The 13790-nt window shown below is 42.7% G+C and overlaps 1 protein-coding gene across 1 annotated transcript in view; it reads left to right on the top strand.

Moving 5' to 3' along the window:
* LRMDA (leucine rich melanocyte differentiation associated) overlaps positions 1 to 13790 on the top strand; it is a 1007721-nt gene that overhangs the window by 404092 nt on the left and 589839 nt on the right. The window lies entirely within an intron of this gene.

Raw genomic sequence — 13790 nt, 5'->3', positions numbered from 1 at the left:
GGACCCCCCAGGTTTCCACACCAACCTTCTCATGACACTTCCACCACAGACTCAGGTCGGTCACTTAACCCCTCCGAGCCCCATTTTCCTTTTTCTTTTTATGCATTGGGGCTAAGTGTATTTTCCTCGCCTATGTGACATTGACTCTTCTGTAGAACAAAGAGTTAAGAGAAATGAGAGTTCTTTATAAACAATAAATTATTATATCAATGAAAGGCTTTGGGGTTATTATCACTGTTTTTCCAGTTTTGGCTCTTCTTGTTAACTATGATTGTTGTTAATAATAATGGATTGTATCTCCTGTATTTCAACTGTGAAAACAGAACCAGAATTTGATTGTACAGAGAAGAAAACAAATCTTCTCCTTCTCCCTCTTTCCTAGACTCTGATATAGGCTCTCTATTCCTGAGCCTCTTCTTTGGCTCTTTCTCCCAGTGCATTCTGATGCTCAGCCTACAGGAAAGGATCCAGTGCAGTTTGTTAAGTCCCACTGCTCAGAAAGCCCCACCCTCCTCTGTCTACCCAATCCTCGCTAACCTTCAAGGCCCACCTGAAGTGTCACCTCATCCAGAAGGTCCTCATCCGGGTCCTCAACCCACACAGCACTGTGCTGTGCAAATGGCTTGACCCTACTCCAGGACCACACTTCTGGAAAGGTGTCCTGTTCTCCAAAATATGTACATGTTTTAGGAAAAAGGTTAAGAGCAAAGGATGGACGTTGCAGGTCAGCCAAGAAGGATGCTTTTTGACAAGGAGTGTCCTCCTGAAATAATTTACTACTGCCCACTGGGAGAAAGATTCAGATATGCGATAAGGGAATGGTCTAGAGAAGTTACTCTGATAAGTGACATAATAGAACTTTTCTCTTTTCAGCTATAATATTCCATCTGTATAGCCTGTTATACTTTTAAAGCATTTCAATGTCCACGAGCTCTTCTGATTCTTGTTACAAACTTTTGAGGCTCATGGAACAAAATTGTAATTCCCATTTGACCCCAAGAAGGCTGAGGCCCAGAGAGCTTAATTTACCTGTCCTGGTATCATGTGGATAGTCAATAATGAAGTTGCTCTGGTTACCATACTTCACCCTACTCCAAACCCCAAGTTGCTATAACCCTGTGTCATGGACTCTTGCTATATTTAATACTCAAATTCTTGAGGGTAAGAACGCATTTATATATGGATATATTGAACTAACTGTCTTTGAGTATGACAGCTTGTCTTATCTTTGCTTCTCAGAATGCATTTGTGAAGCAGGTTTTTGAGCAAGAGAGTCCCTTATCACCTATTTTCAGTTTCTTCTATTCTGGTCATACCTACATTATGTAAATACATATACACAGAGTGTTTGCTTATTTATTCAGTCTGCAACGGGAAGACCGGCGCATTACTGATTCCTGGGCTGCACTCCTCGGCATAAACACCTTTGGTAGCTCCTCATTACTCACCTAATGAAGTGTGAGCTTTTTGAGTTGGCACTTCAGGTCCTCCATAATCTGCCTCCAGCCTGACTTTCTGCCTAACCTTCATCTCAGAGGAAGCCGCCTGCTTCTCCTTTACCCAGCTCACTCCGCCATCCTGTCTCCTTCTCCCTCATCACCCAGCACTTTGATCTACCAGTTTCTCCCACTTTCTCATGTACCTTCAATTTTCCTTTTCCAAAGATTATTTCCTATTAACCTGTCATGATGCATGTGTTTTTCCTACTCTTAAAATAAATTCTTCTCATGGACACAGACAACAGTATGGTGGTTACCGGAGGAGAAGGGTGTGGGGGACCATAAAGGATAAAAAGGGGGCCATATATGTGGTGATGAAAGATTTGACTTTGGGTGGGCATACAATGCAATATACAGATGATGTAACATATAAATGTACACTTGAAACCTATATAATTTTATTAACCAATGTCACCCCAATAAATTCAGTTAAAAATAAAAACAAATTCTTGATCCCAACTATCCATCATACTATTGTATTTTCCTCTGTTTATTCTTTTTTTAAAAATATATTTTATTGATTTTTTACAGAGAGGGAGGGAGAGGGATAGAGAGTCAGAAACATCGATGAGAGAGAAACATCGATCAGCTGCCTCCTGCACACTCCCCACTGGAGATGTGCCCGCAACCAAGGTACATGCCCTTGGCCGGAATCAAACCTGGGACCCTTCAGTCCGCAGGCTGATGCTCAATCCACTGAGCCAAACCGGTTAGGGCCTATGTTTATTCTTTATTTAAAGTGTCTACCAACATGTCCGACATAGGCCTCCAGTTGATAACTAGACTCTGATGTCCCAAGGTAGGGGCAAACTGTCACTTGAAAGCCAAATCTGGCCTACCATCTGTTTCTGTAGGCCTTGGTGAGCTAAGAATGCTTCTTACATTTTAATTAAAGTTGAAAAGTTAAAAAAAACACAACAGAATTTTGACACATGACAAATATCTACAATCTAAATGTCAGTGTTCACAAATAAAGTTTTATTGGCACACAGCCACACCCATTCATTTTGGTATTATTTATGGCTGCTTTGGAGCTACAATAGGAGAGTAGAGAAGTTGTGAGAGACCATATGGCTCTTAATAGAAAAAGTTTGCTGACCCATGTCCTAAGGCCGTGGTCGGCAAACTGCGGCTCGTGAGCCACATTCGGCTCTTTGGCCCCTCGAGTGTGGCTCTTCCACAAGATACCATGTGCGGGCGCACATACAGTGAGATTGAAACTTTGTGGCCCATGCACAGAAGTCGGTTTTCAGCCTGGGCGAGTCTATTTTGAAGAAGTACTGTTGATATTTGGCTCTGTTGACTAATGAGTTTGCTGACCACTGTCCTAGGCAGGGGTCCTCAAACTTTTTAAACAGGGGGCCAGTTCACTGTACCTCAGACTGTTGGAGGGCCGGACTATAGTTTAAGAAAAAAACTATGAACAAATTCCTATGCACACTGCACATATCTTATTTTGAAGTAAAAAAACAAGAAGGGAACAAATACAATATTTGTATTTGCATGTGGCCCGCGGGCCATAGTTTGAGGACCCCTGGTCCTAGGCATTGATTGTTACTTCTGTGCATTTAGAAATGTGCTAGTTATGTACCAGTCTTGGGAGAATTGAGAAAACAATCATGGAGATCACATTCAGGGATTTAGATGATGAATTACCATTGAAAAAGGCTGGCTCTTTCTTATTCCTTAGAACTTTGTCAACCAGATCCTGGAACTGGCTGTCTCTACTGAAATATGTCCCTTGAAGGTCTCCACTGACTTCTCAGTCACCACCTCCAGTGGACACTTCTAGGCCTTTATTATTCTGTCCTTTGTGCACCATTTCAGCCTCTCATTCCTGACAGGTTTTGTTTTTTACTGTAATTTTTCCTTTTCTGTCCTCATTATCTCTTTCTTTCCATTTAGTAATTGTAGATGTTTCTTTAGTTTCTAGCCTGTACTCTTTTTTCCCTCTCTTTCTTTTATAGTCCTCTTAACAAAACTCTGAATTCAGCTACCATCTCTATGCTGACCGTTTCCAGTTCACTCTCTCCAAAACTCTGTATTTCCATCTTTCTCCTTGGCATCATCTTCTCTTAGCTTCTCTCTCATGTTCGCTTATCTTCTGTCCATGACTGATTTGTTCTCAGGCATGAAGGGTTAGAACCTCAGTTATCTGTAATAGATCTCTGTAGCTCCAAACAGTTCATTAGTTGTTTAATCCTTGATGATAATTCCTATATCAACCCCCTTCTCACTACTCCCACCATCTTTATTCAGCTCCCCATTATCTTTCTCTTTCCCAGGTTAGAGAGTGAGTGTTTTTACTGGCTCTTTCCCTTCCACCCTACTCTGCCTACAGACTGCTGCCTGCCTCCAGCAGACCTTTTCTGGGCCCTGTCACATCTTCTCAGTCTACCTTTGGTTTAGGTCACAGTTATACTGCACAGTTCCAGGTGAGCTCAGACTCCTGCTGCCAGTGTCTCACCTCAAGTTACTCCATGATTCTTTCTGCTTTTGCCCAGGATCTTCCCAGGAGTGGTATGAGACTATGTATAAGCTAAGCTCAGCCCAGAAGTGCAAGGGGCCAGTGCTTCTTGCAGGGGCAACCTTTAGCTGATGAGGACTGTAGCTGATGGAAAACTGCCCAGCCTCCTGTCCTTCAGACAGATAATTCTGGGAGGACTCCTATATGCCTCTAAGGCAGTGATGGCGAACCTTTTGAGCTCCGCGTGTCAGCATTTTGAAAAACCCTAACTTAACTCTGGTGCCGTGTCACAGATAGAAATTTTTTGATATTTGCAACCATAGTAAAACAAACATTTATATTTTTGATATTTATTTTATATATTTAAATGCCATTTAACAAAGAAAAATCAACCAAAAAAATGAGTTCGCGTGTCACCTCTGACACGCGTGTCATAGGTTCGCCATCACTGTTCTGAGGCATATTGGAGAAGGAATCATCTCAGGTTCTGCTTTCAGAGGGATTCAAACTAAGACACAGGCCAGTGTCCTAAAAGCTGCTGCCCAGACATCTCAGGGCTTCCCACACCTCTCAGTATAGGACTGGTCGTGTTCAGAACCATAGGCTGTCATGGTTTGATACCAGTCTGTCTTCCCAGTTTTATATTCCCTTACTCACCTTTACTCCGTTCAGTCAAATTGAGTTCCTTAAGGCAGACACTCTGCTTTGTTCATCTTTGTTTCCATTATTTTACTCAGTATCCAACATATGAGAAAACTATGTTTTAGTGAATGAATGAATGAATGAATGAATGAGTGTGTTTATTTCCACATGTCCACTCTTTAAGGATCCTCTTCTCATTACTGCTTAGTAGTGACCTTTCCCTCCACTCAATTTACAAAACACTGTATCTATACCCCTCTATCTTAGCTGCTAAAATGCAAATTCCTTGAGGGAAGTAATCCTTATTTTTCTTTATATTCCCCCATAAATCTGATGGGAACATGTATAATCACCAAATATTAGTTGCATGAGAAATCTTCACTCTACTTTCCTAGGCATCTAGCTCCTTTTGGTTTGTTTTGTACTCTCTTCTCCAAACAAGTCCCATCGTTCCCTGTTTCTATGAATTGAGGCTATTTGTTCCTTTGTTGCTCCTTATACATGCTTCTTACAGTGTTCACCTAATGGAAATTGTGTTCATCATTCAGAACTCAGCTTCAGTATCATCTTTTTCATAAAAATCTTTCCAACCTGCTCCTTCCCCCTCTCCCTCTACTTCCTGTATGTTATGCATGTGTATTATTCTGCTTTAAGCAGAAAAATCGTATTTGGCTTTGTTTTTCTTCCTTTTGGGAGATGATAAGCACCTTTAGGACAAGGCTGGTTCCTTCCTCATTGTATCTAGTAGCTGACTCGGTGTCCTGTAATCAATAAATATCTGTTGGAATGAATTAACGTGAATAGGTTAAATCATACCATCAGGCCTTTTCATTCACAGCATCTTAACTGGTGTCCCCTGACCTATCCTCGCGTGAATTTCCTTGAGTTTCATTTTAGTAATGGAAGAAATATCAAGCAGAAGGAAAGATATATATATATCTAGAGCCAGTCAGCATGATCTACTATGTTTGAACATGAATATTGGAATATAACTTATAAGAATGCCATTTCAATTATTTGTAAAATATTTAAATAGTATAATCCAATTTACATTCTATCATTTCCAATAGCTGTAAAATTTACTTTACACCAAAGTTAGCTCAATCACTTTAATTCAGTCTGGAAAAACAGTACAAATGAAAGCTTAATTTGTATTTAATCTCCCCTTTTGTTTCTACATTATTGCCTTCAAATCATTCCTTCTAGTGATTGAGATTTAAACCAGAGAGAGGAAAAAGGCTTGATAAAATATTTGAGAAGAATATAACCCATAATGAAAAGTTGGGCATAAATGTTTTACAATTTCAACTGGCTTTGTTCTTTGGGGTTCTGATGCACAGCAATGTATTTGTTATAAACCCGTGATAGGAGAGATGTGGGTTACTTTGTCAGAATCATAGGATTGTGACTCTCAGGCATCTAAAACAAGGTGATTCATTTGGAGCAGGTTACCTTTATGCCCTGTATATGAAGATTGGCAGGGAATACAAACGTGAATAATTATTATTTAGTGTGTTGATCATGCTCATATATTCCTAAGTGGCTTTATGATCATTTTGGTGAGTTTTTCTCTCTAAGCTCTGGCAGTCTTCCAGCTGACGTCATTAGCAGAGAGTTCTGGCAAGGAGAGGTGGCAGAATAGTGACTAACCATGACTTCCCTGCCCCCATATAGCATTAGATCTGATGTGGGGGTTGGGGAATCGGAGAGAGAGGTACTAGGATGGGGTAGAATGACCAAGTGGCATGCTAGAGCTCAGAACAAACAACCCTGTTGTGTTTCTTCATATGCCAGTTGGTGGGGTTTATTGAGCTGTTTAAAGAGACTCATACTTGTGGTCACCTGGGCCCTCTCCCTCCTCTGCTTACTCACCCTATCCCTCCCACCCCCAATAAGCCTTCCTGAGATTGAGAGGTGCTCCCATGAAGAGACCCACATTGCCCTGGGATAATGAATGAGTGCACAATTACGGGAGGAAAGGCAGGGTCCCAGCTCATTTTTAGAGCCAAGAAGAGTTAGAGGACACAATTGAATGTTACACTTTAGAGAGATTTCAGAAGGATGGATGTGATCTTATGGGTTTGGACTCTGAAAGGCAAAAAAGCTGAAGACTTTTTCACGTGCCATCACAAACATTCTCAGAAAAGAGGAAAAGGGAAAGGTATCTGGATACCTACATGTCTCCATGGGACAAGATTTTAAAATGGGGCTGAATGGTCATGGGAATGATGAGTTAGGTTGGCAAAGCACATTCTTCTCTGTGATGTCTTTGCTTCCATGTGGTGGATGCTTTCCTGAAGTCATGGCATGAGGAGCAACCTCCTAGATACTTAGCACTTTCCAAACCTAGGCCAAGGGAGTTATTTTTCTCACACTTACCTAGCTCTGCATTTTTGGACTCTGCTTCTTGCCTGGAGACACACCTGCTGTTCCCCCAGGTGACTACAGGGATAACCTTACTATTCAGGTGAGCTCTTGATCACCAGTCCACAGAGGTGTAACCTTATTGTCAACACTTTACAATGTCCTAATGCGATGGCAGCAGCGGATTCATGACTTGAGTCATGCAAGATGGCAGGGTGGCCTTTTCTCACAAGAGTCGGAAAGTCTGGCATGTAGGACCACAGAGGTGAGGCACCAGGAAAAGGGACACAACTCCTGAATACTCACTTGGCTTCTGCAAAGTTTTGCTCCCCATAACCCTGCTTGCAGGCTCCTTTACCCTTGGAGACTCCCTCTTCCTCCCTCCGAGTTCCTGCCACACAATGATGGCAGTCACACTTTAATTGTCAGCCACCTTGAACCCCAGGACAAGCATCAACAGTCTGGCATTCATGGTGGACATTACTGCCTCAGTAATAACACGGTTGTGCTGATGGAAAATGCCGGGGAGGTCCCTGTAGATGTCACTGCTTGTTGCTGTGCATGCGCTGGCTACAGCAGAATATGGAGTCTGGGGGAGGAGATGGGAGGAGGCGGAGGAGATGCGGGCCTCCTGCCCCTTCGTTGGTCATTTTCACACCAGGGCATGGGGGTTGGGTGCCTTGAGGTGGTTATGAGAAATCAGTGGAATTGGGACTTTTTTGGGGGAGGGGTTTTATTTATCTTTTCCCTGTTTGGTGATTCGCAACTACGAATATACTTTTCTGTAGTCATATGCCATATTGATTTACTTTTTCCATTTCTTGGAATGATGCAAAATGTCTGGGCTATGAAGAATACGGAGCGGTAGTCTCCATATTTCCTTTATGGAATATCAGAAAGTTACTTGAACAAACAGCTCGTTTGCTGTTCATCCTCATAAGTTCTTGTTTTGATTAGCTGCTTCTACACATGTGATTCTTAAGAGAAATATAAAATTTCTGTAAAGCTAGAAATGCTCCCTTAGATTTATGCAGTAGGTACAATACTTAAGCCAATTAAATTAAAAAAATATATATTGCTGCTTGTCATCCTGTTTCCTTTGTTTGCATGTCAGTGTCCAATGAATAGTAGGCATTTCTTCTAGTCATTGCTGAAACCCAGTGTATGGAAACAGTGTTTATTCCAGCAACTGTTACAAATCCGAGGCTATGGATTAATGTCAGCTTCTGAATGTAGAGTGCTTTAGTTAATTCCACCCAAGGACAGATGATATCATCTGGGAAGAAGGAATATATTAGAAACTGTCAGCCAGAAGGTAGTAAAAAGAGGTGATATGTTATAAGGAGTACTAAAAGGTCATTCAAAGAAGAGATATTGCTAATAACTCAATTAAAATTTTCACACTGACATTTTACAAATTTCTGTGTAAGCCCTAAAACATTTTCGAAGCTAGCTAAATTCATACCCTAGATTGGAAAAACAGGGGTCAAACAGGATTCACACAATTCCTTTGTGAGATGAACAAATTGGGAAAAATCTCCTTTTCCAAGAAGTCTGACCAACTTATTCAGCGAGGCTCCTTTGCTATCTAGATGAGAGAGAGGAATTTTGCAAGTACCCCGTTTTCCTGGGGATTTTCATCTTTCTTGTACTAGGCTTTAGGGCAGCGCAACCAACTCATCTCGGCCTTTGACTCTCAGGAAACCAATGTTTGCCAGCCTGGTGCTTCATTATAGTTATTTTCTCTACTTTGGTGCCTGGAAAACGAAAGAATCCATATTGTTCCTTGGAGCCAAGTGCTACAATTAAGAGGACAAAGGCTGGCTGCTGTTGCTTGCGCCTGCTCTTGGCGTAGAAATGCTCTTGGACCTGTGATGAGACGTGGCTGCTATGGCTGAACAGTCAGGCCGCTAGGACAGAACATGGGGGAGTGACAGGGTTATGAAAGGCCATCCGGCCCATCTGCCTGCTGTCCTGTTTGGAAGGATGTTACCTTCTTGAAGATGTTCTCACCTGTAGCCCACCTGGCTTCTCTTGGCAGCTCTTCCTAATGAAACGCTGTTAGGGTCATTCAATTCTGCTTCCCACCGAATGAATGTGAACATAGTTATTTCCGTAGGTATTTTTTCCACAGTCATGGGGAAGTGACCAGTAGGTGTGAATGTATGTATTCAGTGATTGCTCTAGCGGCCTACTGTGTGCTTGGTGCTAGGGATTTGGTCTTGAGGAAACATAAAGAGCTGCTGTCCACACCGAGCTTACACTCTCGTGGAGAGTCCTTAAGAATCACACCTACGATCACTGACACGAACAGATGTCGCATCACAGCTGAGGCTGTGGCTGGGGAGGGAAACAGCCATGCTGCTCTGATGAGACCACATTTCACTTAGGGGGCTTTGGAAAAGTTTCCCCGATGAAGTGATGTCTCCCTGGGAGCTGAAGGAGGAAGAGTTCACTGGGAAAGAGGAGGAGAGAGAAGAGCATTGCGGGCAGAGGGGACATCAAGTAAAGATTCTTGACTAGACAGAGCTTGGTGATTGCGAGGTACTGAGACTAGGCCGGCTGCCAGGGAGAGAATGACAGGGACAGAGCTGAGCCTGGGGAGGTGGTAGGATCCGTCCATGCGAGGCCTTACAGGCAGTGGTAAGGTGTTTTACTTTTTGAAACATTCAATAATTTTAAAGACTACATTCAAGCCAAGCCAAACCCAAACTTCCTCTTCTCACAGTAATATAATCCCAGTTCCTTTTCACTTTAACTCTGAGGACCTGTGTTGAAACTTGCAGCTTTTTTGAGGGGTGGGGTGGGGGTTGTGTGAGATTCCTTCTTCAAAGGTGATTGGCATTTAACTGAGAAGAGCAGCTATAGAGCACCTAAAAAGTTGCCATGGGCATGTCAAGATGGGGTGTCTTTGAGGCAGAAACTGCTGCCAGCTTGTCACATGCACAGAGAGATGTGTGACTTTTCTATGTATTGTGTACACAGGAGGCACTGACTAAAGGCTCACCGATGGATCAGAGGTGACACCCAGCTCTCAGGAATGCAAACCCCAGTGTTACCTTTTCCAGCCATCTGAACATGGTTCACAAAGAGGGCCTTGGGAGAGGGATGGGCATGGCTGCATCTGCTTCCCCGTCCCGACTGTGTGCTTGGGTACCTGATGCCGGGTCCGCGATGGCACATTTGTCTTGTTAAGTGTCAGCCAACTTCTCCCTCTCTTCTGGGGCCTCCGGACGATGGCTGTGGAGGACGGGACAAGCCGTGAAAGCCCAGTTAATATGGTCTGTAAAGGGAGGCGGTGGCTGCAGGGGAACGCTCAAATGAAGACAAATGCATTGTTAAGCTTTTATGGACCAAGGCTGCGCTTTCATTAAGCATAATTTACATAACATAACTAATGCTCAAGGCCAAACAGTCCTTGTTGCCCAATGACAGCCCCTGACAAGCCGTGGATGCCAGGCCTGGTGTGGATTCCCCAGGTCAGGAGGCGTCCGCCCGCCTTCCCCTTGCTGGCTCAGCGGGCTGGTTGCTCTGAGCTCTCTCTGACCTCGCAAGCCACATGCTGATGGCATCAAAGCTTCACATTCTCCTTCACAGCGAATCTCCAGGCAGGGATCGGTTGCCCGGCTCCTTCCTCTCTCTCCCTTAGGGGTTGGCTTCCTGGTGCGAAGCCTCTCCAAACCCTAGCTGGGAACTTTCTGGTGTGCAAGTTGGCCCTGCGTTAAGATGTTGGAAGTGTGAAGAGTAGGCGCTAATTAGAGCTGCCCAACTAGTCAGCAGCACGCCTCGGAGGTGAGGATGTCTCTGGTGTCCCTGGGGTGTTCAGCAGCGGCCTTTGTCTGCACCCATCTTCCTTACATGTTAATACCAGCACAGACACTTTGAGGGCGGCTTCCCCACCTCACACAGCAAAGCCACGGTCATTTCCTCTCCCTGCAGGGGTGAATGGTCAGTATCACATGATGGATTTTTGCTGGTAATCAGAACTTTCTGCCCATTGGTCTTCAGGACATAATTTTGTCTTGACATTTACAAGGTATGTGTCAGGCTGAGCGGGGTACGGAGTGAGAGAACGAGAGGATGAGAGGGGAGAGAGGACCGTTATGTTCAATTTAATGATGACAATTTTCCTACATTTACAACTTCCAGAAGTAAGAGACAATAGATATGTGTCTTCTGCTTGCGTGCACACTGAAGGAGATGACACGAGGAGATTCTGTTAGCGGGAATGGTGATATATTACCTTAATGATTTCATTGCTTGCCAAATAAAAGAAAAATTCTCACTGTGCTGCAGAGCCGTGTCCTCATCAAGCTATTCATTGTGAGGCATTTGTTGTTAAATTGGAGGCATAGGGAGGAATTCTGACCTTCCATAAGCTGCTTTCAGCTTTTTATTTTTTTCATGGCTACCTTGAGAGCCTGGTTCTTCTCGGTTTATAGGACATGCATAAGCATCTGTGTATTTAATATTGAAGCTCATTAATGGATATAAAGAGCTCTTAGATTTGGGCAGGTAGGTGTTGAATTAATGGAAAATTTCAGAGTTCACTGGAAGCTCTCTCCATTATTGTAACTGGAAGTGCAGGTGACTGTTGTGTGTGGGTTTATCTGTGTGTGTATGTGTATTATTGTATGAATTATGGATAATTTGAACAAATCCCCAGTACTATGCATGGAAGGTTTAAGCTTGAGGTGGGATCCTGTGATCTAGGTAGGATCCAATATGTAAATATAAAAACAATAGCAAAATATGTGTTTATTTATGAATGAAGTTCTATAACAATATTTGCTGAGTACAAGGGTATGACTATTCATTATAGTTCAGTGCCAAAATGAGAATAAAACTTCACATAAAAGTATATATTAATAGAAAATAATGATGCATTAGAATATATTGACTCAAGCCCAATTTCAGAAATGTACCAGAGAAAATGAGATCTTCATAACTGTGAATTTTAGTAGAGGGTAGTGCTGGAGGCCAGGGCAGAAGAATTCATCTCCCCCCAACTGTCACCCCCAGCAGGTTCCAGTGTGGTCTAACTCAGGTGTTGGCAAACTATGACCCATAGGCCAAATCCTGCAGCTGCCTATTTTTGTAAATAAAATTTTATTTGTCCATTCATTTACTATCATCTATGATTCATGCTACGACTTCAGCTTTGAGTTGTCTGGACATATGATTTATGGTCTGCAAAGTATAAAACATTTACTACCTGGTTCTTTACAGGAGAAGTTTGCAAGCCTCTGTTCTAGATGCATATCTGTTTTATGACACTGATTCTACTACCATCAGGCAAGGGGGATCTTCAGTTGGAATCTACTAAGTTACGCTAAGGAAGGAAGGACATGGATTTTAATCATCTTGTTCAGAAGTCTGTTTTAAAATCCAGTCACCAGCTGCTCATTTGTCCTGTCCATATGACTTCCTGGTGATCCTGGGAGAATGAAATTAACCACTCTGGAATAAACATTCAATCTTTTTATTTTTTTTCACTTTCTTGGGAGAGTAATAAATATAGTCAATGACTCTGGATTCTATTACTATGTAAGAGCTCCTTAAAAACATCTAACCATCTGCTTAATGGCCGGTAATATGTGTGTAATGGTCACTCTCGCTAAGACACTTTCAGTTCACTGCTGTATAATAGTCATCCGGCAGCCAAAAGACTCCTGAGGTAAGATGATCCAAGGCCAGTGCCACCCTCTGTGGTGGCAGAAACCTGGGGAGCGTTCTGTAGAGAAAAGCAGCCTTTCTAAGAGTTACATGTGAAACAGTCTCCTGTTTGTGGAAGCCCCAGGCATCCAGTGAGTGCCCAGCCTTCAGGCAGCTTAGACCAATACAGACGTAGCACTTGGACTTTTTGGCATTCACATCTTCAGCTCCAGTTGCATGTGGAGGTTAGCTCCATTCATATCTGTCCTTCCATTTCAGATGACACACACGGGACTGTTGTCACTAAGAATACTGCATCCCTGGTCTGGGCCCAGCAGCTGGGGATGGCTTGGCAAATCATGAGTTTCCTAGCTTAAAAAAGACTAAATTGCAGACAAAACAAGCCATTAGCTGAGTAAATACTGTATTTCTGCTTGGCTTCTGTTAGAATAAGGAGATTAGCACGAGTGTTTACTGTTCATAATTATTAGTAGGAGGCAAATAGTAGGCTCAGGCTGACTGGAGATTGTTTCATTAAATCCAATTAACACCCACTTGTTTATTCTTAATTACTTCTGCTTGATGACAAAGGAGTGTAGATGTCATACTTCAAATGTACAAATAACAGCTGGGTCATCAATATACATACACTTGTAATGTCCTATCCAGTTAATTTGGGGCTGGCTGTTTAATATGGTCTCAGTAGAAGGAGGGAAGTGACATGTCTGCTTGTCAAGGTTTTGGTAAATAATAAGGGGAATGAAGACAAGATTCAGAAAATTAGATATTAGGATAAAATGGTGTGTGTTTTTCTGTAGCAATCTGGCTTGGAGATGTGTTCTTTGAAGTTGCCTCACTACCATTTGTTTGAGAATTTCTTTTCATCTATCCATTTTTACCGTGGCACAGAAAGTTAGGCTGTAGCATAAAGATCAATTATGAATTGTAGTGTCTGAATGCAAACTTTCTAAAAAAGAGGCCAGGCGTGTGTGTGTGTGTGTGTGTGTGTGTGTGTGTGTGTGTGTGTGTGTGTGAGAGAGAGAGAGAGAGAGAGAGAGAGAGAGAGAGAGAGAGAGAGAGAGAAAGAAATGGCATGAAATGGAAATCCCCACTGAAGGGGTTTTGTGGAGGTTTGAGAAGCTGAGGCAAAACCAGCCTCTTTC

This window comes from Myotis daubentonii, chromosome 13 (genome assembly GCF_963259705.1).
Source record: "Myotis daubentonii chromosome 13, mMyoDau2.1, whole genome shotgun sequence".
Lineage (NCBI taxonomy): Eukaryota > Metazoa > Chordata > Mammalia > Chiroptera > Vespertilionidae > Myotis > Myotis daubentonii.
This window is presented reverse-complemented; position numbering and strand designations above follow the sequence as displayed.